This window comes from Lepidothrix coronata, unplaced genomic scaffold, assembly GCF_001604755.1.
Source record: "Lepidothrix coronata isolate B3197 unplaced genomic scaffold, Lepidothrix_coronata-1.0 Scaffold106, whole genome shotgun sequence".
Lineage (NCBI taxonomy): Eukaryota > Metazoa > Chordata > Aves > Passeriformes > Pipridae > Lepidothrix > Lepidothrix coronata.
In genome coordinates this window covers 3,198,920-3,224,566 of record NW_016690286.1, presented here as the reverse complement: position 1 = coordinate 3,224,566, position 25,647 = coordinate 3,198,920, and positions in this window count along the sequence as shown.

Below are 25,647 nucleotides of genomic sequence, written 5' to 3'. Positions count from 1 at the left end.
GGTGCTGAAGTTTGAATTCAGAATTTTAAAAGAGATATATTAGAATTTTAAAATATAAAAGGTATTATCCCATGCCTTTTTGTTTCTGCCAGGTTGGGATCTCCTTAATTGCCAAGATTTAGGTATGTCTTGCACTGCTGGATGATGGGCAAGTGTGCAAGTTAAAGTGTTGTGCTTTTTTTTTTTTTAATTTGTGCTGGGAGAATAACTAGGAACACAGGAAATATAGACTATAGGCAAGTTGCACAGCCTTTAGCTGGTTAGTCTCAGAATGCCACTGCACCTGATAGAGCTGAGGAATGTGCTTACTTTAGTTTCCAGAGATTGGATTTTGAGCTGAAGTTTTAAGCAAAAATCTAACTCTTTTACAAAAAAATGCTGTTAAAAGAGATGAAAACGACAAACCTTTCACATGTGTTTTCATGGAACTGACTTGTTCTGTTTTACTAGAAATAGAGGTAGACTTACTGACTTCTAGCAACTGTGTGATAAACAATTTATAAATAGAGCATAGAGTCTCAGGAAATACAAATAAAGTATTGGAAGTCATGAGCTGACTACCAAAAGCCCTGGAATATTTATATTTATCTTCTGCCTGGGCCGTTATATTCAGGAAACTTCTCTGGAACCACGTAAAGTGAAGTGCCCTGAAAGCCCACCCAGAGCAGCAACTTCTAGAGTCTTGTTTGTTTTGTTTCTGGTGATAGCGATGGTCTTTTCCCAAAATCTTCAGGCAGCAGGATAGAAATGTTTTACAGGATACCCAAGTTACCAACACACAAGAAGTAGAAGTAGAGTTGCAGTATTTGAGGTGGGTTAATGACGCCATTAAGTGTTCTTGGAGACAGAGGAGGCAAACCTGGTCCTGGTACAAACAGGACATTGGGCTATAAGTAAGTGGATTTGTAGGACAGGAAGTGAACTGCTAAGCAATCCTGAATTTATTTTCCATTTTATTTTGGGAGGGAAGTAAAAATTACAAAAACTTGACACATGCCATTCAAATAAGATTATTTTCTTGCATTGTGTAGCAGACAAGGTAAGAACTCAGCCAGGTGCCCATTGTGCTTACTGTACTCTGCAAATAATCTCTGCTGTAACCAGGATTTATTTTTTGGAATGCTAATACTATTGAAGATAGGTCAGAGCAGTTGAGTCTATATTTAAGATATTAGAGGTGGTGTGCTGAAAACTCATCCTAATTAGCTGCAGAATGAGGGAGCTGAAACTTGGCTTCATATAGCCAACATAAAAGTGATTACTTGCTGAATTATATATACGTGTATATTAACTTTCTGAAATGAGCATACAAAATCCTGAGCCTTATGAAAAAACAACATTAGACTATTGGTGAATGATTACCACTTTATTTTGAGTTCAGTTGCGCTGCCTTTTTGTGCAATGACAGTTTTTACCTTGTCTGATGGCTCTTACCTTTCAAGTTTTGTAAACCACATTCTTGCACCAGCACTTTGTCTCTTGCAGAGTTCCTATGAATGTTCTTCAGCTGTAGTAAAAGGATGAATTTCTCTTCTTTTTAAAAGTAAGTCTTGATGCTGAATATTGACCCACTTGCACAGTAAAATATTAAATGTGTTTTGTAGTAACTTGCAGTAGCACTAGTTGTGAAAAATATCATTGACAGTATGAGAGACTCAAACTAATGGCAGTAGCATATTTAACTGGTGTGAGTAGTCCCATTGAGGCAAGCAGAAACTATTTAATACTCTGCATTTTGGTAGCTGGGTGACTCGAATGTGTCTAAATTTATATATATAGTCAAGTAAGTTCAATTGCAGTGAGTTCTATCATTTCTGCTATAGTGACTCCCAGATCCCATTAGCACATCCCCAAATTGTGGCTGACTGTAGTAGTTTCTTCAGGTGCTGCTTCCTTGCAAGAGGCAGAGAAAGGATGGTCTTTGTTTGTGGAAATGTACATAGATACAGCAATCAGCTGTCATCCTTTAGTGTCTTTTTTCACAAACTGAAACACGGGAGGCTCTGTCTGAACATCAGGAAGCACTTCTTCACTGTGATGGTGACCGAGCACTTACACAGGTTGCCCAGGGAGGTTATAAAGTCTCCATACTTGAAGATATCTAAAAGCTGTCTGGATAGAATTGTGGGCATCCTGCTCTAGGTGGCCCTTCTTGAGCATGGGGTTGGACCAGATGACCTCTAGAGTTCCCTTCCAACCTCAACCATTCTGTGATTCTGTAATTCTTTTCCTCACTTTATGCACAGTAAACTATTTTACTTTTGCTTCTATCTTTTTCATATTTCACAGTTTCTTCCATTGCTGCTTATTGTCACATGAGTAATCCTTTCATTAATAAAGCAGGGGGGGAGAAGGGTTACAGAAGGTCAATATTCATCTGAATAAATGTAATGTAAAGCATGTAGCAATCACCTTTGACTCGTGTGTTATTTAACTTGAGTTGAGGCTTAAGTGTTTAAAAAAAATTGAATCCCATCAGAAGTATGTTCATGATTTAACCTTCATAACTAATAAAGTACAGGATTAAATGTGTTTAATGCAGAGGAATTATCACTTTCCTGATGACTCTTAATTGCTTACAACTAGTGGGTTTTGCTATTGAGTTATGGCTGGGCCTGAGGAAGCAACTGAAGCTCAGAGATTTCTTTTGCGTAAGGCTTTCCCAGTGCAGTGATGTCAATGGGCTGATGAGATATTCCTAGTGTGATTGCAGCTCTTAACCAAGTGCCAGTGAGACTTGCTCCTTGCCCCTTCACCAGGGAAAGGGAGCTGTTCTGAGGGGGGGGAAATCATGAAAGGGCATGACAAACCACGCTTTCGTACAGAGGCAAGGACCTTGCCAGGGCAGAAATGTGGATGAGGTGAGGATTTGCTGCAGTTGAAGGTGAAAAGAGCTGCCAAGTAGTGTCAGATAGGTATGGAGGCTTCAAATAATAAGGAATATCTGCTTGGCTGCACTGACTCCTTTTCAAGGTCGCCTGTGTTTAGTCTTCAGGGAGTTGCATCACTGTATCCCCCACACAGCCATTAAGGCAAGAAGCTGATAGTGTAGAGCAAGCCTTGGAGAAAAGGTGCACTTCACACTAGTTGTTAAACTCTTGTAGTCCTTACCTTGAAGAGCAAATATGCTAGAGAGTGTTTGCTTTGCTGCTGCTTTGTGACATACTGCACTCTCCTGCAGGTATGGCTTGAGGGACCAGGAGGAAGAAGGAAATGTAGATACATCTGGGAAGAGAGCAAAAAGTGGGAGAGGATGAGGCAGAGGGTGGAGGGTGGAAGAGGCTGTAGAAGTTGCCAAAGGAGCAAGATTTAGATTCTGCTCTGAAGTTTGATGTCCATGTGACCATGACTTGGTAAGCACTTTTCAAGATGTTAAGCTGCTGGACTGTACATTGACCAAGCTAATTTGGGAGCTTTATGTATAATTACACTGTGTGAGAGGAGCTTTTGCCTCTTGAGATACTTTAATAAGTACCTGAAACATGATGTTAATAAAATACTATAATTACATAACATGGGGCTAAAATTTATGTTGTGCATTAATTTGAAAATAAAAGTAGACTTCCAATTCTGCATTCTTATGGCTTATATCATATAAATCCATTAGTTCAAATATGTCAGCTAAAAGAATGAGGACTTCAAGTACTCAAGCAATTGTTGTTGGCAAAGAAACTATAATTAACTCTCTTTAGAGAGAAACAGGAGACACTATAGAACACTCCATGAAAGTGGAGCTGTGTTAAACCCTTACACAGTAAACAATCAATAGAGTCCTAAAGAAAGAGGGAGGACTCTCAAGTTCTCCAAGGTGAAAGTTTCAGACAACAACGTCATAAGGAAATAAATGGATGACAACAACTTTGGTTTCCAACCTGATGTGTTCTCTGCCAGTCAAATCCAAAATGGAACTGAAAGGCGTGGAACAGTGCATGGAGGCAAAGCTCAGTGGTCAAGAAGAGCTGCTCTCTGGATCACTCCTGGAAGAGAAAACAGGCTCAAGCCTGCAGGAGGGTGCTTCTTTCATCCAAGGCTTTTTCAGAAATATTTTAAAATAACCTCTTCAACTTATGCTCAGTTGTGGGTTTATGTACTGGCTGGCTTGTTGAAATATTAATCTTGTAGTTTCATTAAGCACAATGCATACCATGTGGGTTTGATTAAGAAGCAAGAATAAAAATACAATGAAAATTGAATTCTGTCTTTAAAATATTTAATTACTCAAATTGTATGTTCTTGGCTTAATGGTAAGCATTCAGTTCTGGATTGGTTCACATATTGTTTAAATTTTGGTGTTAAATATAATTGGGATCAAGCAAACAAAATGGGAAGATGTAAAAGCAACTTTTAGCAGTTGGATGTAAATGAAGGAAGGGCATGTGGGCAGTGTAGCTCAGAGCCTAGGTTCACAGCATTTAGTGCTGAGATTCTTCCTTTATTGTTATATGGACCACTTGCTATGTACAGTAAGCAGCATGAAGGCTAGTGAAAGCATGGAAAGCTTGTATTGCAGGCCCATGTTGATTTTTGGTCTCAGTACTTTGAAATCTTTGCGTTCAAATCATGTTAAACCAGCATCTTATTTTTATGGTAATGTTAAAATGATGAGTTTTATACAACCACATTTACTCTCTGCCTGAAAGGAGGCTGTAGTGAGGTGGGGTCAGTCTCTTCTCCCAAGTAACAAGTGATAGGACAAGAGGAAATGGCCTCAAGTTGTGCTAAGGGAGATTTAGATTGGATATTAGGAAAAAATTCTTCACTTGAAAGGTTGTCAGGCATTGGAACAAGCTGTCCAGGAAAGTGGCTGAGTTGCCAGGACATGTAAATGTGGTGCTTAGGGACATGGTTGTGATGGACTTGGCGGTGCTGAGTTAACAGTTGGACATGGTGATCTTAAAGGTCTTTTTTAACCTAAACGATTCTATGATTCTATTAAGCTCACTAAGACAGATATACTGGTGGCAGTCACTGTTTCAATGTAGAAGACAATAAGTGGAAGTATTGCTAGCTATGTAAAACTTCCAATGAAACGTTGTCAGTTGCATTCAAAGTTATTGAATGTGAAAAGAAACCTAATAAAACACTTTGAACTACAAATGGATTTTATAGTTTCCAGACTGAAATTATTTCCCTGCACTAAGAATAAAAAACATTTGAGAGGACTTGCTGTTGGATCATGTTTTGCCAAATTGATGCTATTTATTCTGCTTCATAAACTGTTATTTTGGGGTGGAAAAAAGTTGAATGATATATGATTATCTAAATATATACATATAAACACACATATATGGATGTAAAAACTATAGCTTTATATTTTGATCTTTATGAATTTTTTTCAAGTGCATGGTATACAGAAGGGATTTTTTTGAACATAGATTTTGTATAGCCAAAAAGTAATTCACTGCAGATGCTAATATGTCTGCTTTTTTTGAGGTAAGATTTGATTACACCACATGTAATAACAGAGTGGTTGCATGCGGAGCGGGGGGAGGAATACCTGTGTGCAGCATTGGGCAAAGGATGTCAGCCCTGCCAGCTTGGGGAATTCCTTTTGAGCCATGAGCGTTGCAGCAAAATATCCCTCTTGTCCAAGGCACTGTATTCTCTTGAGGAAAAGGGACAAAGAATTAAAGGACGTGTTCACAAGCATAGGGAAACTTCTCATGACTTATACTGTATAGACAAAGTAAAATATTTGGGAGGTAAGTAAGGTTAGTACTGTGAACGACTGAAAAAGTGGGGAAATCCAAAAGTGGATTTGCCATTCTACTTGGGGGAGTTGGTTTTTTTTTTTTAATTATGCAAATATTTTCATCAAATAGGGAGTAAAAGTTATATATAGAAGAACAAACACATGAAGGATGTGCTGTGGAAAAAGGCATGCAGCTAAAATTTTTCAAGTGCTTTGAGTATCAGAGTTTGGGAGATGCAGTTAGGCTGTGATGCATCCAACAGAACTGGTTTTGGAGACAGTATTTGTATATCTATTTGGCCCGATCTAGTAGTTTTTCTAAGGGTAAGGACTATACCACTGTTGCACAAATATCCTCAGTGATAAAACTGGGGGACAACAGGAAATGAGTAGGGGCTCTGAGCAGCTTTGGATATAATTGCTAGATATAAAGTAGAGGATGATAGGATCTTGTTCAACCAAAACAAGTGAGTGAGAAGCTGGGATGGCATGGAGAAAGCAGGATGGTTGGGCATCTGGCATGCAGAGAGGTGATGCAAAGCCTCTGAGAACAGAGAATTATGTGAGGAAGTTTGTGTCTTTTGTGGCTGTTTGAATCATCAGTTGCCAAGCAAGGCTGTGAAGATGCCATGTATTTGTAGGAGCCAGATCTTAATAAAGAGAGTGAGGAGCTGAAGGCATTTGTTAACAAAGACACAGTTACTGTACATGATGATGGAAAGCACAAAACGCATCCCAGCCAGAGGTGCTGAGGAGTTCTTAGTGATAAAACTGTCAAAACTGGAGCCTGGTGGTTTAGGTGGTAACAGGAGCAAAGTGCTGATACATTCAAACAGAAAAGTAGCTTTGGCTTTAATTCATAGATGTGAAAAGTTTCATACCTATTCGTGAACAAACATTATCTGTAACTTGATGTAACACATTCTTTGTGCTCACCTAAATGAACTGGAAAATACTACTTCTTAAATTGACAAGTACATGATGTGCAGATTGAATATAACCAGAGAGAGATTTACTGTTGCAAATGTACTCTCTGTAGTGTGTAACAAGAGTGCTGTGAAGCAAAATCTGGACCTAAACTGCATGCCTACCCCTTGTCTCTCAGACAACAAAACCTATGTTTTTGTGGGGACATAGCGTAGACAGTGAGCTGGGCTGCAGCTCTGGAGCAGGTCTTTCAGGTGACAAATAAGGCTGCCAGCAGTAGGATGCACTGGTAGTGTATTGCTTGCCCACAAGACTTCAAATGGAGGTGTTTTTGGACTTGTTGGGATTTCTTTCTAAGCCGTTGAACCATCCCCATTTATGACCATCCCCACAGTATTATAGGGGAATACTTGAAGAGTGAGGAAAGTCATCTAGGGGGTCACAAACCTAAGAAGGGCTGGAGACAGTTTATATTGGCTTGAAATGAAGAAACAACTTATTGCTCAAGTTGAAAACAGAAGTGACTTTCTATGCTTGATCTGTGTCCAAGCGTTCTGCTGAAGATGTGGACAGTCCATTGTGTATTGACAGTCATGCATAGTCTTAAGTGTTTGTGTAGGCTCATAATTAACATGATCCAGCCTTCTCCTGATAGGACTTGTTTGATGTTTTTATTACTGCTTTGGACTGAAAAGCTGGACCTACTCGTGCAGTGGGCCTCCCTTTTAAAGGCACTGGTCTTCTTGCCTTGCTGAAGCACTGATGTGCAATGTGCCTACGGGAGCTACCTATCATGTTTTGGAGCTGGTGACTGGGCAACGTCAATGTCTAGGAAAAAGACACCTTTGGAAGCATTTGAATCTGCATGAGAAACTGTAAAACCAGCAACAGGCATCTTGTTAAATGCATATATTACATTGTAGCCTATTTAAAGTTTTTAAAGTTCTTGCTTTTCAACAGTCATTGTCCCCATTCAAAAGTGCAGAGGTTTTAAACATGTTCCATTTTAATGTGAACACCAAAGACAAAAAAGAGAGCAGGCACCACAGGGGTTAAGGTGCTTACTAGCCAAAAAAGAAAGGAATAGTAACAGGTAGCAGCCAAATGCAAAATGACTGGTTTTGGCCTGCAGTCTTTTGGCAGGGAAAAATTTAAAAGGTGGATGAGAAAGGCTCCCTGCTAAATAGTTGCAGTAACGAGACAGTCCTGTGCATGCCCATGGGCAATATCTGCACCAATAATCCTATCAGTTTGTGTCTTTCTGTGTCATGCTGTCCCTAATGAATAAATCCCTCGATATGCCAGAGACATTTATTGCTGATACATCTCATAATTTCCTTAGCATTGCTTCTCAAAATTATTCTATGGGAGAACAAAACTAAAATCTGTCTTTTCACTTCAGCACTTTCAAAACAAAAAGTCTGTAGTGTATCGCAAGTGTTCAGTTATTCAAAATCAATCCTTCCTATGTATATTTAATTCCTTATTCTTGCATTTAAATCAGTACAATTCTGCCAGGAAGACACATATTGAGGAGTTATCTCATAAAAGAAAGAGTCAAGCTTGTCTGTCTTTTTCAAGGAGATACCAGACTGCAAATAGATTATGAAACATTACTTAAGTCATTACTAACCACAGCCTCACAAAAGAGGAACAATAAAATCTCAGATTCTCTATGTGGATTTGAACTGTACAATCAGAAAAGTTTCTTAATGGTGGAGTTGCATAGAAGACAAAAGAAAACCAGCATATATGAGGTTGCTAGAAAACAGAATGATCAGTTAGAAGAGTTTTGCTGACATTATATACATTCATATTGATAATTACAGGACTCCTTCTCCAACCCCCCCACGTTTTCTTAAAGTATTTAACAGTATCTTAAAACCTAAGCTGGATAGAAATCTGCACCTGAGTTTCTAGGTTTAAAAATGAAACCTCAATGCCATAATTTCAATTCTTTCATAGGTTTTGTTCACATTTGAAAGCTGCTAAACAAAACAAAAGTAAAAAACCACGTTTTATATTCCAAAATAAATGATTCTTCACCTTTAAATATGGAGTTCCTTAGCTTTAGTTATTTGTAGTATGAGCATTATTCATCTGAGCTCATGCACTAGAATATTTATAACTCAGAGCAGGAGAAGTGAAAGACATCAGATCTAGAGAAATATTTCCTTCCTCCGTGCTGGGAGGAATCTGGCTGCTGCTGTTCATTAGTGAAGGTTGTGCAGCAATGTTCTGCAATAAGTGACGCTGTGGCAGCTTGATGGTTGGTTTTGTATGAGGTATTAAGGGCCACCCTGGAAAACCAGCTTCTGTTTAAATGCCAGTCAAACAGTCGACAAAAGTGATCCCAGCAACAGAAACAAACTGCTTTTTAAATCACTTCTGCTTCCAATGCAGCTCAAAACAGAAAAAAATATTCGCTGTGAATGAACGACCTTACTGTATCATGGCCCTTGCTCACATGTGCGAACACTGCACGCACCTTTGAAAATTCATTCTGCCCCAGTTCTGTCAATGTGCAGCATCCCATTTGGAGCTGATGGTCGTCCTAATGGGAGAAGGGTAGAAACAACAGCAAAGAGTGGACAGTGTATTTTCAAAACTAAAGCAAAAAATAAGATAAATGTGCTCATCCTCAAGAGCTCCATAAATATGTGTAATAGTATGATCCTATTTTGCGGAGGTTTGTTTATTTCTTCACCTTAAAAAAGTAACAAAGACTGATGAACAGAATAAACTGTTAAAAACATGGAGGACATCTGAAGCTCAAAAGTCAGAACATAATTTCCAGGACTGGTGGCCATTACTGTTAATTCTGTTAATCTGCTCTGTAACCTCTTACGTAATTAGTTTTCAGTTCTTTCATTGATGGATATCTCTTGAACTGGGAAAAATCGAGTCCCTATTGGTATGAATGATAATATTTTTAAAAAAATTTAGAAGACTCATAAGTTTTACCATGGTCCTGCAGCAGTTGTACCAGCAGGCCAGTATTATGTGTTCCCCTGCAAGTCACAAACTGCTTATGGCAATGGTCACAATTCTGTCATGTACTTACGTAGTGGTAAGTAACGAAGGCTTCCTAGTGCTGCTATAGAAATAACATCACCAGATAACAGCAATAATGATGAGCTCTAAAAATTTAAGTGACCATCTCCCGCCCAGTTATCCTTGGCATTAAAGCCACTAATCCATATGAACCCAGCTTTATTTTATGGTTAACCACCAATAACAATATTAAGTGAACATTAGATTTTATCATACTCTTTACACAAGTGATGAAAGCCCTCTTCTCCTCACATTAATTGAAAGTGGACTGGTTTTTTTGTCGCAGTGAAGGAACTCAATTACCTCTGTTACTTTTTTACCAATGTCAAAGTGCTTGTAGGACTTCCAGTGTGTTTCTCCCTCTGAACAACCCCGGCAGAGGTTCTCAGGAAAGAATGATGTGAAGCCAGGACGGCCTTTGTCAGCCCTCAGACTGACTCCCTCCCTCCACCAGTGCTTACAGAAGCTGACGGAGATCCTTCAGAAAGCAATAATGAAAAATGTTAAATTTGTGTGTTTGGCGTTAATTCTGTGCATCCACTAATTCCACAGACCAGGTTCTGGGGTGTATGGACCAAGCAGGAACAGTGCCCTCGTTCAGCTGGCCTGGAGCATCAACAGGACAAGGACCAGACTAGACCTCCAGAAGTAATTTCAAAGGCCATGATAGTCATCAAGATCCATCAGCAAACAAGGTACTGGACACCAGCTGCCCAGGCATGCCCATTTCACACAGCTAAGAACACCAACACACCTCTCCCTCCCACTCAGCCACTAGCAAAACCCACTCCTGACGTAACCTGACTAGCAAGACATTTTTGAATTAATTTCCTTCTTTCAATAGCCTCTTGAGGGTTTCAGATACCTGAGGGGACTTTACCTCATCAAATAACCCTTGTAACACTCACTATTCCTCACCTCAAGACCTATAAAAATTACACTTTTTCAATTCTTCTACCAAGCTGCTTCTGCCTCATAAAAAAATCCATATTCTTCCCTACAGTATAGAAATCCTCCCAGTAATTCCAGCCACTTGGCACTGAGAAACAAAAGCTAGTATAAATATGCAGTGATATTGGTAAGCAGAAGGCTAAGAACCAGCCTGCTGAAGCTGCAGAGAAAGACAACAGAGGAGCTAATGTTCTCCTTATCTGGAAATGTCAGTGCTTGATAGGAATCACTTGAGGCATTTGAAACTGGTTCCATTTTACAGAAACTCAAATTAGCAACCCACAGAGTACAATGCTGAAGCAAATGGCTGCTTTCCTTCCAAGCTCTCCAAAATAATTTGTGGAGAAGATGCTTTGCTCCCTCAGGAGGTCAGACAGCATATTTTCCAATGAAACTCTAGAAATATGAAAAAAAATATCTGAGAAACCCTTTTGCTAGTGCCAGTATTTTAACTGCATTCTCACATATATAGGCTACTGGTTTTCCTCCAGGAAGGAAAGCATTTAATTTAAAGATCAACCCTTATACTTTTCTATGGTATAAGAAAATTCAATTTGAATTAATTTCAAATTTAATTTCAAATAATCTACTTTGAGTGTACTGTTGAGCTAGGAATTACGTAGATATGATTAATAAATGGTGATATTTAACAAAAGGGAAAAATTTCCCAGAAGAAATATTAACTAACTACATTTCTTTTCCTTACAATTTCTTAGCTCAATACACTTAATGATGTCTGTACTACCTACGACACTTTGTATTTAAGCTCTTCTTCTTAAGAAGAGCTAATATAATACTTTAACTTTTGTTCATTTTAGTGCTAACACTCAGTTTGGGGGAAGAAAAAAAATTAAGCAACCTTTCACATACTGTAAATGGTATAATTCATCATCCCACTCATACATTGTTTATGTGATTGCTATCATGCATGCTGATTTAGGACACTGATCCATCATTTCCTATGTTCTGGGTTGGCAAGTGGCTCCGTCTTAACTCATTCCTCATGTGTCCTGGGAATGCACCCATCAGAAAAAATTCCCTGCCACTCACTGAAGAGCTCAGAACACATCTTTTTTTGAGTGAAAAGCATGTCTTAAATCTATGGACTGTCTGAACAAAGCTTGCATGCAAACACGAAAAGTAACTCTATCTTAAATAATGCAAAAAAAAGTTTAAAAATTATGAATTCTATGAAGAGTGGAGCAAATATGCCCAGAATATCCAAGACTTCAGTCAGTGATCAGTTAGCTGTAAATAATGGTTAAATTTGGGGAAATGGGAAATAAGATTCAATTTGTTTATGCCTCAGGTGTGGCACTTACAATTTTTGATCAATATCTGGTAGGTTTGTAAATATTTTAAGACTGAACCTACCCCTTCTGCATGCAGAAGGTTAGATCCTCAGCTGCCACAAGATTTGTAACTGACGAATGTCTATAATTAAGCAAATTACATCAAGTATAGTTTTCTTTATATGTCTGCTTTTTGGTAGGACGTTTGATATTTTGAGACATTAACAGGTCTGAAAGACTCCCCAGGGACCACCCGTTTCCACCTACTGGCAGACCAGTTTCAGTGCTTGGTCACAAGCTGGGGACATGGAGGCTGGGGCACCATCTGACAGTTATCACTGCATAGGTTCCTCTCTGAAAAGTCAACACCCTTTGGCCACCCCATATATGGGACATGATGTTTCTGCACATAGCCAATTTCAGCCCCAGAGAATTATTGCTGTAGCTGCTATCAGATTCCTTGGGGGTGTCACTGCTTCCTTTCTCTGCCAGGGACCTTCCTCCCATGGAGGGATGAGGCCTATTTCTTTCCACATCTCCCAAAAAAATTATAGCAGTGGAGACTTTGCCTTGAACTGTCTTTGTTTGGAGAGCTCCCTGATGCTCCTTCCCACCAGGCTTCTGATATGTTGCTGCTTTTTGAGATTAGCTATAGAAATTCAGTTTTCACACAGCTTTGGTAGAACGCCCCTGTCCCCTATCTCTTCAGAGGGAGAGAACAGCTGTAATGACATCATGTATTGGTGCAGCCTGCCATTCCCCAACCCATGGGGCCAGGAGTATCAAGGATGTGACAGGGCTTGAGAACAGACTGGGTAAAATGTATAACCACAAGGAGGCAGTGATATGGGAAAGGAAGATGATTTTGGTAAAGGGTATCCCTCACCTAGGTTATCAGTCTGCATGGAGATGAGAGCTCCCACTACAGATCACATGTGCCTGGAACCAATATGGATCATTTCAACTAAAAAATACACACATTCTGTAAAGTTGTCTTTTTTCCCCCAAAATTCAGTTCAGGTAAACTCCATGGCTATTGAGAACAGTTATTGCCTTCATATGGAGAGCTTTGCTTTTGTATGTATCTAATAGGAGCTTGGTTTTTGAGATAAGTCCAATTTGATTGATTTCTTTCATCTGTGGGAAATGTAATTTCTAAGTTGCCTTTATTTTGGTCATTCATCAGATCTAGGCATCCTTACTATCTCATAACATTGCTGTTATGTAAATACTGCCTAGAAAATGTTATGTAAAATTAGTTAATCTCATCTAAATGCATTTGGCATAGGGCTTTGGTTTGAAGGAATTCTTAAAAAACTACAGTTTTATAATGTAAGTGGCCAATTTTTCATCTAGGTCTGCTAACCAGTTTGGTTAGAAAATGTAGAGGTCATATGGCCCTCTAAAACAAATCAGTAACGCAAAGTAATAATGGCAGCATGAAGCAGAATAGTTTTCTGTCGGGGAGGAGAAATTTATGTAGGGCAACAGTCTGAGGCACTCCTAGGGCATCAGTGGAGTGCTGTGGGAGCAGGGGCTGGAGCAGGACCGTGGGTGTCACAGCAGCAGTCCTGGAGTCAGAAGATGGGATCCATGGCCTTCAGCCACCGCCATGCTTGGGGGTAAGGGCTAGGTGTCAAAAGACTTTAATCAGGCTTCCTGTCAGATTAAAGACTGCTGAACCTCGTAAATAATGTCCTCAGCGTTTAAAGAAGAGGGGAAGAATCATCAAAGGGAAAGACTACAGACTTACCAGGATAAAAACATTCTGGTTTCTCAGGCCCTGGTGTATCTGTGGGAATATTTTGTGATTAGTGCCTTGTATCTTTTACCTCTCTTTCGTGTTGTACTGATAAGAAATATCTTGGTGCATGTGTGGGAGCTGAAGGCCAGCACTTTAGGAGATTTCAAGGAGGCATCCATAAAAGCACTGAGCAAGTCTGTTTGTTTAGGGGAGAGAACCCCAGCCCTGGGTGCTAGCTTTTGTTGATATGCCTCCTTCTATTTGGAGAGAAGCTGATGAAGGCAGTTGACTATTCTCCCTGTGGAAATGAGAATGGGTCTGCAAGAACATACCTGTGCTAGCGATGCATCCCAGTGAGGCACCCTTCCCACCATCTGCACTTTGGATGTGAAAATATCACCTGGTTCTAGTGTTGGTTTTTTCAGTGATAAGTGTTGAGGATAACAGGCATAGATGCTTGTTTCCTTTCAGCAAAACTGATATCCTGAAGGCTTCTGTTTCCAAAATACAACATGGAAAATTACTCTCTAAACTTTGAAACTTTATGTGTTGTCACTCTCTTTTTAGCAGATTTGAGAAATTGTTATTTCACATTGGCAAGAGTTGTTATTCTGCTTCTTTGGAAGGAATTTGTCACTGGTAACTACAAAAAGAGATATTTAACAAGGCATTTAAGGCAGAAAGGCTATTTACATTTGTCTCAGGGAAGTTACATGAGGGTCTGTGATACTTCATCTGAAAGGCTTTGCTTATCATAGTTGGAACCATATGGTCAAAGAACAAAAGCATTAGTCTTTGCTAACTAAGGAATAGTCTCACTTTAACAAACCATCCATCTGGTGACATTTCAACCCGCAACTGTTAGCAAAGAGGACACTTTTATGCAAGCACAAAGCAAAACCATCAGATAACTGCTGTGCTATTCTGCCCTAGTCAGGCAATTCAAACCCTGCCATCTTTCTCTAATATAATTTGTATTATTTTGTTTACTACTTACTCTTTGCAAACTGCAATGAAGGTGATGTGGAAATGACTGTCACTTTCCAAATTTGACATTTGAAAATAGAATACCATTGGCACAGAGACTAGCTCAGATAATAGTTCAGATTGTGATGAGAAGAAACTTCTACATATCTTCTAGGACTGATTTGCATTTAATTGTGAAGCACAGATATGTTTGTTTTGCTCGTGTCTTATGTGGCTATTCAGATGATTCAGGGAGAAAGAAGTGGTACTGGAACATATCCAAAGATAGTGAAGGGTCTGGAGCACAGGTTTCATGAGGAGCAACTGGGAAAGCTGGGTTGTTTAGCCTGAAGAAAAGAAGCTCAGAGGAGATCTTATCACTCTCTACAACTACCCGAAAGGAGGGTGTAGGAGGGTAGGGGTCGGTCTGTTCTCCCAAGTAACAAGAAATAGAACAAGAGGAAAGGTCTTCAAGTTGTGCCAGGGGAGGTTTAGATTGGATATTAAGAAAAATTTCTTCACCGAAAGGGTTACCAAATCTTGTCTTAGGCTGCCCAGGGAAATGGTTGAGTTGCCATCCCTGGAGGTATTTAAAAAATGTGTACATGGGGCATTTGGGGACAAGGTTTAGCAGTGGACTTGGCAGTGCTGGGTTAATGGTTGGACTCAAAGGTGTTTTCCAACCTAAATTACTCTGTGATTCTATGATTCTATGGCTTAGAAATCCTGAATTACCCAGTACTTACATCAGCAGGCTTAAACATTGTTCTCCACCTATCATTCAACTGTTATATGTCTGCCCCATCATCCACTCATGGAACAAAAACAATAGCCAATGGCTAATGATATATTATAAACTGCTGGATTATGAATTATTACCATGAGAAATTTGTTAGCCATACAGATGGGGTTGCTGGCTGATGAGAATCTCAGCATGAGCTGTCAATGTGCATTTGCAGCCCAGAAATCCAACCATACCCTGGACTGCACTAAAAAGCAGTGTGGTTAGTAGGGCAAGGGAGGTGATTCTACCCCTCCACTCTGCTCTCATGAGACCTTAGAAGGAGTACTGTATCCTTGTCAGCACAGAAAAGATATGGACGTGCTGGAGCAAGTCCAGAAGAATGCCACAAAGATGATCAGAGGGCTGGAGCACCTCTCCTATGAAGACAGGCTAAGACAGTTGGGGTAGTTTAGCCTGGAGAAGTCTCTGGGGACACCTGGTAGCACCTTCCAGTGTCTAAAAGGGGTCTACAGGAAAGTAGGAGGTGGACGTTTTACAAGGACATGTAGTGACAGGACAAGGGGTAATGGCTTCAAACTGCAAGAGTGTAGGTTTAGGTTAGATATTATGAAAAAATTCTTCACTATGAGGGTTGTGAGGCACTGGCACAGGTTGCCCAGAGAAGCTGTGGATGCCCTATCCCTGGAAGTATTGAAGGCCAGCATGGATGGTACATTGACCAACCTGATCTAGTGGAAGATGTCCCTGCCTATGGGGATTGGAACTAGATGGTTGCTTTCAACCCAAACCATTCTATGATTCTGCACTTCTTCTTTTTGTAAATATCTTATAATAATACAAATTACTTCACAGGCTTTGGAAAGGATTTTTTAAACACAAGAGGCTCAACAGAAACTTCCTTGACTGACTTGGAAGAAAATGTTGAAAGATGTGTAGTTTTCAGTCTTGCTTGGGTACACTTAATTTTTGGAGAAGCTACCTGTGGGCAAGTGAGAAGAGCCAGGCCCTAAGATCTGGATCACTAGGATACAATTTTCTTCACATGTCCAGGCTATTTTGTCTCAGCTCTTGATCTCTTAATATGAGGTCCCCTCAGTACTGACTACTGCTGATTTGGTATTCTGCACCTCTTCATCATTAGCTGCATTCAAATCAACAGATCTTTTGGGACAGTCTCAAACAGCTATTCTAGAGTAGCACTCTTCTGTCCCTGTCATATATGCGCTAACTAGAGATCAAAAACTCTGCATTTCTTTTCCACCTGAGCCACCTTGTGGGCCCTTTTCCTATAGCAAAAATGTTACTTTTAAGAGAAAAGATACCATTCACAGTGTGCATTTCAGGGAACCATAATGCAAACTGATGAAGAAGACAGCAGCACTGTGGGACTTGACGCATCATTGCTTGGTCATCAGACTCTTCAGTGACCTTTTGGAAAAAAATTACCTTGTTATGATGTAGTTCCCAGAAGACCAACATCTCAAAAATCAAGACTGAGCACCTGGACAGTCATGTCCAGACATAGACATGGACGTGGGTATGGCATCAGATTTGCTCCCTTGATTAACGCTGATGTTGCCAGGACTCTCAAATACATTTAGCCAAGTTCATCAACGGATTTTCTTGACACTGCTCTCACATCAGAAAGAAATCTAGGAATTCACAAAGTTAGGTTTAACATTGCCTTACAGCCCCTGACAGAGAAGCCATTCTATCAGTGGAGACGGGAATCATTTGTTAGGGTGCTCTTCTCCTTATTATACAAAGTATCTTGAATAATGTCCCAGGGGCAATAGTGTGGGAGAAACTTAAGCCAGTGAAAATTCAGTGGGTCCATGTGAAATGGTTTTCATAGAATCAGAGAATGGTTTGGCTCAGAAGGGACCTTTTAAGATCACCTAGTCCAACTCCTCTGCTGTGGACAGGAATATCTGCCACTAGAACAACTTGCTCAAAGACCTGTCCAACCTGACCTTGAGCACTTCCACTGATGGTACTTCCACAACTACTTTAGCAAATGAAAGGAAGAGTTTAACAGAAGGGGATTTCTGTGTCCTTCACAGCCAGCCCACTGAGGATTTGTTATAATTTTTTCACAAGCAAAGAGCATTCAGATGCTTCTAGACTCCATCCTTGGGTTTTTGAATCACATATGGCAAAAAATAGGATAAACAACAATGTCAGCCTCCAGAAGTCAGCATGGTGTGCCCCTCTTTCGGCACAGGACTCTCTGATCTGTTAGTACCACATCTCTGGCTCCTCTGGAAAGGAATATGCAGCAAAGACGACATTTCTTGATGATATTTTCTTGCATATAAGTAGTGGACTGTGGGTCCCAGGGCTCCTTCTCAGACACAGAGTTCTTAGAAGTCGCTATGGTGCTCCAGAGGTGAAGGAACTCACATATATGAGCAGGGAGGGTTTGATCACTCAGTTAAAAGAAGAGGCCCCATAAAAATACTTCCGCTGTGCTGCATCTGAAGTGTGCCAAAACCTGGCCTTGGCAGGCAGCAAGGGGAGGGAGGTCCAAAGGTTTATTTATTAAGTTCCTGGATGGGCTGTTGAGCAGGTAGGTGGGGAACTCTGGACATTGCTGGCTGTAGAGGTGAGCATGAGGGCAGCACTGCTGCTCAGTATTTTTAGTGATGAGGAGCAAAGTACTCACTGTAACCCCATGTCAAGGAGCGCGGGGTTAACACTCAGCTTGCTGTGTGTGCTTGGGTGGTAAGACCAGCAATTGTCAAATTTCCAGCCTTTGCTTGAGGAATTTATCAACATGAAAACAAACAACCGACATGTTTTCTGTTTCTCTTGCATTTCTCAGGGTTGCTGAACAGATTTTTCAATTCTTCCAGCTCCATGGCAGAACTAAAGGTTTGGTGTGACTGTCATTTTCCTTCTTTCCTTCCTATCCCTTTTTTTTCCTCTCCAGACCAGAACCACCTGGAGGGCAGCACCTTCCTGATGCCCATAGTGCTTGGAGAAAACCCAGCACAGGCTAGGTGATGATTCCTTGGCCTGCTAGTCTCAAAACTTATTTATGTGAATGTACACCATCACATAGAAGTTTCTTTCTGTATCAAAATGAGAAGGTTTGGTGGGTTTTGGTTTTTTTTCTGTTCAGATTAAAGGTAACGTAAAGAGTGTTTTATCTGCTGTGGGCTGTGCTTTGAGTTTCTGGGTTGCTCCATCAGAATCTGCTGATAGTGCTAAGCCCTGAAATGTGAAAACAGCTACTTTAGCTGACACATTACCAATGCAATGACTACCTTTGTGATGCCTGCACAACACACACAGAAAACACATATATAATTTTAAAAGGCTTCTTTATGAAATTTATATTGGAGCAATTCTGAAACAGCATCTTTGCCTGCCTGGCACTGTTGTCTGCCCATAGCTAAGATCAGGCTTTGCTCCATACCCTGAAAAGATTTGGATTTCAAATTAATTTGTGCCTTTTAAAAAACACAAAGGCCCACAAATATTCCAGGCAAAATTTGAGATTATTGCCCAGTGAGACAATAAGCTGTAAGTGCTCTGACCTCGCAGTATCACTAAATTATTATGTTCCTGAACAATACTGTATTGTGGAAACAAGAAGCACTGGCTGCAGCCTTCTGTTATCAATCAGCCAGCAGTACAGCAGTAAAGTTATTTAACTCCCACTCTCAAAAACACACCAATCAATACCACTGTGTATGAAGCAGATATGGACAGCCAGACCTTGATCTTTAGTTAATTCTAAATTACTATTAGTTCATAAATGCCCAGTCTTAAGATGCGTAAGCAACAGGATATTACCATTGTGAGTATCTATATTTCTCAAAACCTAGAAGAGGCATCTTAGACCACAGCAAGTTGGGAAAAGCACACACAGCTGAGCAATTGCAACTGCTTGCTATTTTTAAAAGCAGTTCTCAATTTCTAGCTGATGTCACTAACTAAAATGAATTGGGTCTGTGCAATGATAGCACATAGTCTTTGTTCCTAAGGCTTATGCCTCAGCCTTTTAAATTCATTCACTTATGTCTTAAAGTCCTACTGTATCAAGCTGGGGTTGGATTTTAGATATGCTTATTTAATTTGTACTTCTTTTTTTATTTTTGCACAGATGCTACTTGACCTCCAGTTCTACCCCTCTGCTTTGGGGAAGAATTTTTGCTTTTTTGTTTTGATTTTTTGTTTGTTTGTTTGTTTGTTTGTTTTTCTGTTTGGTTGGTGTTTTTTCAATCCTTTTTGCATCATCGGGCTTTGCACTTTTAATTCTGTCACGGGGAAGGAGAGGGAATAACATGTCTGTGGAGACATTTGTATGCAGAGGGATGCGCGGGCCTGTGCACACCTGTGGTGTGGGCACCCACACGTATAGGCCCTCACATGGATAAGCACTCGCACGTATAGGCACACACGCACATTTATTCCTAATTGCAGGCATTAGGAGGATGAAGAGCTCCATAGGGAATCGGGAGGAGCACCCGGCGCGGAGCCAGCGGCTGCGCGGTCGCGGAGCTCCCCCTGCTGTCCGCCCGCCGCCACGCCGTGCTCCTCCCGCCGGTTGAGCGGGGCTGTGCGGGATCCTTAGGAGAGGTCTCACACCTTCCTGTGTGGGAAGCAGGTCCCAGGTACCCACCCGACTAACTAAAAATTTCCCAACACAACACCACACCACACACGTTGCTGCCAAAACCTCTGTTGCCTAATATGAGAGGGAAGGCTTGTATGATGTCCCTACTGCAGGCAGGGATGAGCCATGGACCTTGCAGCCAGGGAACTTCTCTGTCACTCTGACAGAAGCATCATTCAGTTTGAACTGAAAATGACCTAAAGCACAGTGTTTCCACTGAACAAGAATCGTGCTTTCTGCCCACCTCTCTCCAGCCTGACCTGTGTCCCCCTTTTATACCAGCAGAGCATATTCCCTCCTACTGTATTAAAGAAGTGTGTGACACCGAATACAGCGTGCAGTGGACAGCAGCACTGCCCATAATATATAATGATATGAAAGAAGTTCCCTTATGGGTTCACAGGTTTTCTTGTCATTGCTCTGCCACCACAAGTGAAAGGGATTTGTAATTGTGCATATTTCGAAAAGGTGAAGTGAAATGATTCCTTCAGCTGAAGTTATGCCTGTGCAGATCTGAGACCTAATATCCCTACCCTAATAGTTTGGCCATGAGCCTGTAACAGGCTCAAGCAATCATGAGCCAAGGCAAGCGGAGATGGCTAAACTGTCCACATCATCCAGGTTAGGAAGGGATCAACACCATATATTCTCACCTACTCTTAAATACACGGTTAGTCAGTGGGCAGGATAAAAAGCTTGTGCCATGATATACAATGAGATTAATGGAAGCCAGGTGAGGGAAGTGGGGGGGGGGAGGGGAGGGGAGGGATGGCACTAGGGAGGAATACGTTGCCTTTGAGCCCAAGGTGACCCTTTGGCCTTCTGGCCAATGCAGAAATTCTCTACTCTATGATGAAGGCAATGCTGTGACCTGGCCTCATTCTAGGATTGCCAAATAGTCTGGATTATAAAGAATAACCTCTACTGTTTTTGCATTGAACATCCTGCATTAAAAGTTTATGAGTGATGGACTTCCTTGGATTTTCACTGCATTCACTGCTTGTCTGACAACCCAAAACCTGCAAGACCAGAGATGCAGCTATTTCACACAAGCAAATAAATAATGTATTTACTGTACAAATTACCCTTTATGCACAATGAGGTCCATCTCATTGGACAAAGGCAAATCATCTAAGACTATTCCAGATTTTGATAAGCAAAATGTACCAGCCCTACCTAGTGTGTAGCCCTGTCTCTGCAAAAGTAACTGTCCCTTAATGGGCTGCTGGCTTATAAATCATGGGGTTTATTTCTCCATTGCAGGAATGTACTGCAGATTTATAAAGCATTTAAGACCCTGTGGTTAATGTTTCATCTGCTCATGAATATCCTGAGGGACTAAACTATTGTTTAATCTTCTACAGAATTAACGGTGATTTATAAAAAAAGTTGTTTGAAACATATTTCTTTTATTAGCAATACCACTGAAAGCCAGAAACAGAACCTAGATTTATCTACCATTCATGCTGCCCATATAATATATAATGCTTTACGCATTAAGTAAGGAAAAAGTAAATATTGCTCCTGCTGAGTGAAGGTCTACAGATAGATGGCTTAATTTTAAAGGTGATTTGGATCTAGATCAACATCCAGCAGCCTTATGAGTTAATAGAGCACTGAGTGTGCTAGAGGTCTAAGGCACTTCTTGCCTTTAAAGTGGCTTTGTGAGTCAAAGTGAAAAAAACCCAACCAACCAACCAACCAAACAAAAAATTAGTTTTGTTTGCCCTGTCTGGCTGCCAGAGTGCTGCTTGGATTTCTTCATATAGTTCAAGTTGGACACTGGGGACACAAAAATCACTAGCTTTTGAAAAACTGGTATAGAAAAACATGATTTTAACTGGGAGTCAAAATTAGAGTCTGCTACAATTGTAGAAGTTCTGAAAAGGTCTGTATAAAGGGAATGACCAAGGGGCATCAGGTCTCACAGATTCTGTTTCCCAGAAGTTACTGGAGAAAACCTTCTTTCTCTTCATCCTTTAGACTCTAGAGGCAACAAGTCCTTCTGCATCATGCCACATGTCTGGTCATTTATAGGCTGAACAGGGACCTCAGAGCCACCCTGCACTTGCAATCATCTCAGTCCTATCAGCAAGACAGGCTCCAGGTCCCAACCTGAGCTCAAATCGTCTTTGCACAACCCTCAGGAGCAAGAAGTAAGAGGAAAAAACTGAGGTTCAACATCAACATCTGGGACAATTCATACAGGCAAGAAAAGCAGTGATAAATATTTGTGTTTAGTCACTTCTCAAGGGGCACATTAGCAGAGGAAGCGTGTTTGTTATTCCCAGTCAGAAACAACAGTGGGACTCGGGGGCTGAGGTTGAAAGTGCATATCAATAATTCAGTGTAGAATATATTATGGGGATATAGTGTAATTATCAAAAGCAAAACAAAGAAATTAAGAAAAAGTCACTACAGCTCTCCAATTACATTTTGTCAGAAAGTGTTTTTCTTTTTCTTTCTATTTTTTTACTTTTTATTTGAGAAACAGAAGGGGAGTCTTTGATTAGCACCTCTGCACTTTTGGTTTTCAAGCCCGTTTTAGAATCTCAAACTTTTCTGCACAGAGAAGGCAAGATGCAAGGAAAAAGAAGAGTGACTGAGCTGGAAAATTTTTTCTCTAGGAGCACAAGCTCAGTTAATAATCACAGGAAGGTCAGAATTAAAGTTACATTTTAACTAGTGGTGAGATACAATAAGTATCTTAAAACTTCAGAATGTTGTCAATCTCCCCGAGAAACCAGAACTCACCTTATGGAGACAGTGTAACAAGCATAGGAATTAAACTGAGGATTTTGGTGGCTTTGATCACATTCAAGCAAAAAATTCTCCTTGTTTTCTGTTGTATGTTAGTACAGGCAAGTGCATAAGGAGAAACCTCGTGTACTTGAGCCCTACTTCACTTAAGTACATTTTATTTCACTCCCCATCCAAGAGCAATGCTAATTCTTAATATCAGTGAGTGAAATTCAAAATCAGTGTGTGCAATTCTCGTAACATCAAGAAGGGTAAAGATAGGCCTTTGGTTCCAAGCCTTTTTTCGTCAGTACTATGGCTGTGCCATCTGAACAGTGGCCTGAGAGAAGGAAGGATTGGATCCATGAAGTGAGTAGAAAGATGGAAGAGAGACTCCGCTGACATTACCTCATGCAGCTTCCCTGGACCGGCTGGTATCAGCAGAGAAATGGACTTTGCTTTGTGAAAGATGCCCTTCTGTTTCACTCTTCCTTGTCAGGAAAGAGAGATTGATGGTGCCAAACCATCAGCACTTCAAATTTTCCATGGTTTCACAGTATATTTACCTGCTGCAACAGAGTCTCTGGAAATGAGATCCAAGAGCCATCATGGATCTCAGGAAAAAAAAAAAAAAAAAAGCTAAGAAGCTACTACTCTAATCTGGCCTTACTTTGGTCATCCCAGTAGGACCTAAAGCAAGGATTGTCTTCTCTCTTTTCCTCCTTCTGCTCTTCCCCTACCCCACCCTTACCTTTAAGACTGTTATTAGCTATTGATATTGTACCATCATTTGCTGACATAATTAATTATTTGGGCCTCATTTCACTGTAATTCTTGACAGCTCTCCTTATTGAAACTCTCAGCTGCCAGATGAGGTAAAAACAGATATAAAAATGTTCATTCAATACCTATACATAGAAAAAAGAAAGGAAAGAAAAAAATCATTCTAGCAATAAATCACTGTCTTAGTTATGGTTTCTTTTGCCATCTAAATGACTCTTCTTGCCTAACCACAAATCCTAGCAACAGAAGATTAGTGGGGAAAGAGCTACCTTCTCTCTGATTTTAAGATAGCTATGCAGGATACCTGTGCTATCAGAAATGCAAGAGTTGTTCAGCAGAAGAACAACTTCTGATCTTTTTCTCCAAGGGTGAGGGTGACCTCTTATTAGATAATAACCATAACATTAGGCATAGGGGACAAAAACTGTAGAAGTCAAGACCTCACCAATATCACAAACACGTTTTTAATCAGGATAGATGAAAATAGATATACATGAGCTGTTAAAAGCAAAAGACTGCTGAAAAGCAAGTGATATATCACTCTTCCACTGAACTTTCCCCATATGGTTCTCAGGAACCTTCACATAAAAAAAGCTGGATCCCTTTTATCTTATTCTCTGTTTTGTAAATCAACGCAGATAAGGTGTTAAAGATGTGAGGTTTTGGGCTCACATAGGAAATCTCATCAGAAGGGAGTATGGTTCTCAGAAAGTCCTCTCTTCCCCTAACCGAGAATTTGGTGGGACCAGATTTACATTCCATTCTCCTGCTCCAGGGGCAGCAACCTGCCTGTCAGAGCCCTGCGTGCTGGGTAAGCCCCATCAGATAGCTGGCACTGCACAGCCTCTTACAAACTCATTCACAGGACAGCAATTCACAGCAATCCAAAATGGCCTAGAAATATTCTATTGTGATTGAAGAGACCCCACGTTTCAGTTTAGTTGACTAAAAAGATATACTTGATAAAAATAAGGTGTTATTCTACCCAAATTTGACTGATATGATTTGTGAAAGAAAGTGTAATAAACAAAAGATCAAGAAACAAATTTAGCCTTAGTTTATACTTATCCGTTGATTTCAGTGTCTACAAAAGAGCTTCAGTTTTGTCCCTAATAAAAAATCTATTTTCCAGAGATAATACGCTCAAAACATATTATGAGACTGCTCTAAGTAATAGTGAAAAGAAGAACTTGGACACAACTAAAAGGCACACTGGTGAGAAGAAATCTCATTCTGAGCAGAAATCTTTCTACTTGGTTACCGCACAATCTAATCCTGACAGTGCACTCCACTTGAAAAATGACATCCCCATCTCTGAGAATTGAAAGGTGGCAGAAAAAGCAGGCACTCGGTGCTTTAGTCTAAAGCAATTATGAGCTCCTCACAAGCTCGAAGACAAGAATTGATTTTCATTTCTAGATTATCAAGAGGAGGGGGCAAGCAGGTCAGGAAATCTGACCCTATCTTGACCTGGTGGATTGGATTGTTCTCAGACCTGTTCAATATTGAAAAGGATTGTTTGGGATGGAAGAGGGGGAGGAAAAGAGAAATCCTTTGGTGTATTTTGTGCCCGTTAATATCTAAGAATCTTTTTTTACCTCATTTTATGATCTTAATAATTCAACATGCAGTCAAGTATTTTTAAGTGCTTATTTGAAAGACATTTGCCCATAAATGACCAGATCTGATAAAGACAGCAGAAACTGAGGAATGCTGAATCAGGAGAGTGTAAAAGCAATATAGAAATAAGCACAGTCTGGCTTTAGAGGGGACCTGTAAATCTTTAGATCACTCCTTTGCTATACCTTCACCAATAAACCAATCAGATAACCTATATATTTTGCTATATATTTGTGTAACACTATCTATTTCTAAAGACTTCAAACCCCAAACCCTTCCCCCATTACTTGGCTTCCACAGAAATTTTGCCATTTACTGAGTTGAGACATGAAGGGAAACACAAAGGAACTTTGCTAATTCAAGTGCATAGGGACCACATCATTACTTGGATTACTGAAAACTGGAATAACTGTAATGTTGCTTTATTTTTCTGTTGATGCTTTAGATAAACTCATGCAACTTTTTTTTCTCCATTATGAAATAGTATTTTGTATACAGGGAATAATGCAC